The sequence below is a fragment of the Triticum dicoccoides genome, chromosome 6A (assembly GCF_002162155.2).
Source record: "Triticum dicoccoides isolate Atlit2015 ecotype Zavitan chromosome 6A, WEW_v2.0, whole genome shotgun sequence".
Classification (NCBI taxonomy): Eukaryota; Viridiplantae; Streptophyta; class Magnoliopsida; order Poales; family Poaceae; genus Triticum; species Triticum dicoccoides.
In genome coordinates, this window is record NC_041390.1 from 340641942 (window position 1) to 340645546 (window position 3605).

Here is a 3605-nt window from a genome sequence, read left to right on the forward strand (position 1 = left end):
GAGGAAGGAGGAGGAGAGAGAAGGAGAGGGAGGAGGGAGGAGGAGAAGGGGTCCGCTGGAGAGGGAGGAGGAGGATCGAAGGGGGCCGCCGAAGAGGGGGGGAGGAGGATCAGAGGTGGTCGTCAGTGGAGAGGGAGGATAGGAGGGTCGTGGGAAGAGGGAGAGAGGAGGGCGGCGAGAGGAGGAGGAGGGAGGGACGGAGGTGAGGGCGGCGAGAGGAGGAGGGAGATACCTTGGGGGACTTGGCGGCGTCGGTAGGCGACGACGTGCGGCGATTGAGTGTGTGAGGGAGAGTGAGGGACGCGCGCGAGACGGATAAGGTAAGCATAGTTGTAGCTCTTTTTAGAAATAAGCGCTACTACTATTTAGCAGTAGCGCTTTTTAAATACGGGAGCTACTAGTATACCTACACTACCATGCAACCGTTGGCAACTATAGTAGTAGCATTTCTTATGACACAAGCGCTACTGCTACATGAACAATAGCAGTGCTCTTGAGTGACAAGCGCTACCGTTATTTAGCAGCAGCGCTTCCTTATAAGAAGCGCTACTACTAAGCTCCTATGTATAAGCATTTCCCTAGTAGTGTACGGTATACTCCCTCTCTTCCAGTTTATTTGTGTTGAATTTTTTGTTTTATAAGTTCCAAATTCAAATTTAGATGTCCCCATCACATGTTGAGAATACAATGTCCATTAAATCGTTGCGTGCATGTACTAGTAAGAAACAAATCTCGAGTTTGGCACGGGTTCGTGCAGCGGTAGCACCACAAGGCCTGGCGCAGGAGTTACATTTCCCTCTCGGGGCCCTCGGGACTGAGCTTCAGCGCCTTACTACTCCTTCCTTTGAGTCAATAACATGTGGACCCGATAGGTGGCTGGTCCACATGTAATGCTCCCAGGGCAGAGGAGCAGTTGGGCTGAGAGGGGTGAGCCTCGGGTCGGGGGACGTGTGGTGTCATGGGTTCGAGCAGCGTCGTGGGAATCCCGTGTGGCTGTGGTAGAAACATGATGCCCGCCACATTTCAGGTGGCCCACATGTCATGAACAGAAAGGCAGATGGGCTATGCGGCCGAGAGGGGTGAGGCGCACATCGGGGACGTGGTGTCGTGGGTCGGAGCAGCATCGTGGGAATCGCGAGTGCTAGTGGATGAAATGTGATGGTCGCCATAGTTGAACTTCCATGGACAACTTGTCATGTCTACGGACACATGCGTTGCATACCGATCACTGGAAGGAGTAGTAGAGAAAGCTAGGCAGATAAATAGTTCCTTATAGTCAAGAGGACCTACGCTACTACTTGTTCCAAAGACATGCACACCATCAAAATAGTCCATCTATATCAATATATACACATAGTGGAAATATTTTTTTTACAAGAGAGGAAATAGTTCATCCATCCATAATACCATGCTGCTGGTGCAGCTTCTTCTTGTTGTTGTTGTTCTCATTTCCTGTGGGAGACGGCTTCGCAACAAGCTCCCTGGACCTTGCAGTTATCTCGAAACTCACATGGGCATCGAGGGCAGCATATTTTATTCACTCGTACGTCAAGGGATAATTCTCCTATCTAGACGACCTTAACGCCAGCGTCTCTTCACCCTTCTGAAGATTTGTTCCGAGCACAAAATTTGCTACATTGAATAGGGATGGTGTCATCTTATCACAATCTTCTACATGAATTTTTATTTTGGCTTGTATGTCAGCGATGCTTTTCAAATCAAGGTTGTACGGCTCCAACTTCTGTTTTTCCCCGGCGATGGCTGCCCCACAAAAGTATATGTCCTCCCGAGACAAGAAATCGTGGAGCTCACTTGGCTGGTATGGAGGACGCGCGTATGATGTGGTACACCAAAACATCATCTTCGAGGCACAGCTGAAGGATGGCGGCGCGTTAGATCTTCCTAGTGGCACCCTCCGTGTACTCTATGTCAAGACCGATGACCTTCATCTCCACCTTTTGGAGGGAGTTGGATACATTGTTGATCCACTTTTGAACAACCCTTGGGTGGTCGGTGAAGGTGGCAACTATGCTCAACGAGCCTTCGATGAGGACATGTTGGACGCTAAAAACATGCATCTCGATCTCTTTCGCCATTTGGATCTGCTAGACTAGAGGGCTATGGTTTGGAGATTTAGGATTAGATGGCTAGTCTAACTGAAGAAGATGATTATTTAAAGGGGCTTCGGAATTACTCCAGGAGTATGTGAAGAGGTTAAAACAATGTGAATGCAGTGTGGTTTGGATGCAAATGAAGATGAAGGAGAGGTGAAGAAGCCGAGGAAAATCGGTTCCCGATGGAGAAGTAAATGGGAGAAGTAGCCAGCAGGCAGTTGATTAGATGGCTAGGTAGACTAAACGAAAAGACTATGCGGGTAGACTGAGGAGTGGTACCTGTCCGCGTACGTGCCCATCCTTCTAGAGCTACATATGCCACTTGCTAGTTGAGGTCACTCTTTTGAATCACCATGGCGAGACATTTTATGATTCCTTTTTTTGCACCCCTCCTGACAGGTGGGACCTATGCAAACAGATATAAAAAATGTGTCGTAGCAGGTTCGTATGGATATTGCCACGTGCGTGGGAGACACATAATTTTCTGGTTAAGGAATATGTGGTTATCCTCAAAAAAATAAAAAGCCTTCTTCGTGTGCCGCATGCACAAGAATTTTGTTCTGCTCGCAATATGAATGATACCTAGAGGATGAAGTGAACCCAGAGGCATGCTAGCATGGGAGACCTGTTTCTGCTATACAGTACTACTCATGTTCCTACTACTACTACTAGTATTAGTACAACAGTGGTACACTTGATGGTCAAAATATTATTCATCCGGTCCTCACAGTGAATTAACAAGACCCTGCGCCCGAGGTGACACCAGTCCAGGCGGCGTGTTCGGGTTACCAAAGTCAGCCTCACCTTATGCACTGTGCAGTCATTGTCACCGCCGCTGTATAACATGCCTCGCCTCGTCTCCATCTCACTAGCACCACTCCATCTCTATCTCCGTCTCGCGGGAGATCCTGAGGCCACCCTTCATCATTTTACTGTGCCCCCGCGTACCCTCGCCTCCCCCGGTACCACTATTCCCTCACTAGCCGCTCCAGCACTGAGAGCCTTCTCCCCCATAAATCAAGGCCCCCAAAACCGCCACCTTCCAAAATCCACCATGGCCGAACACGAACTGTGCAACATCCATTTGAGCCGCGATTGGAGCAATCTCCCCCAGTCACATCCTCGACCTCTGTTGTTCGCGTATGGATATGTTGAGCGCCGTGCGGCTGGCTGCATGCTCGAGGGACATGCACACGACCATCATCGAAGCGAGGCCTAAGCTTTTCAAGACACCCTGCTTGCTGCTATCTGGTGTTGCGATATTTGCTCACCATGATACGGAGGCGTACATGATGTCCCTCGACTTTAATCCGACCTTTATTAGCCGAAACTTCTTTGTAGGTATGTACAGGGTCGCCATACATCATTTCCTTCTACTTTGATCCGATCACCATCGCTCGAAACTTCTTGGCAGGTATGTACTGGGTGGGCATGAACTCCCACCAGATGGCTGATACGTCTCCAACGTATCTATAATTTTTGGTTTTTCCA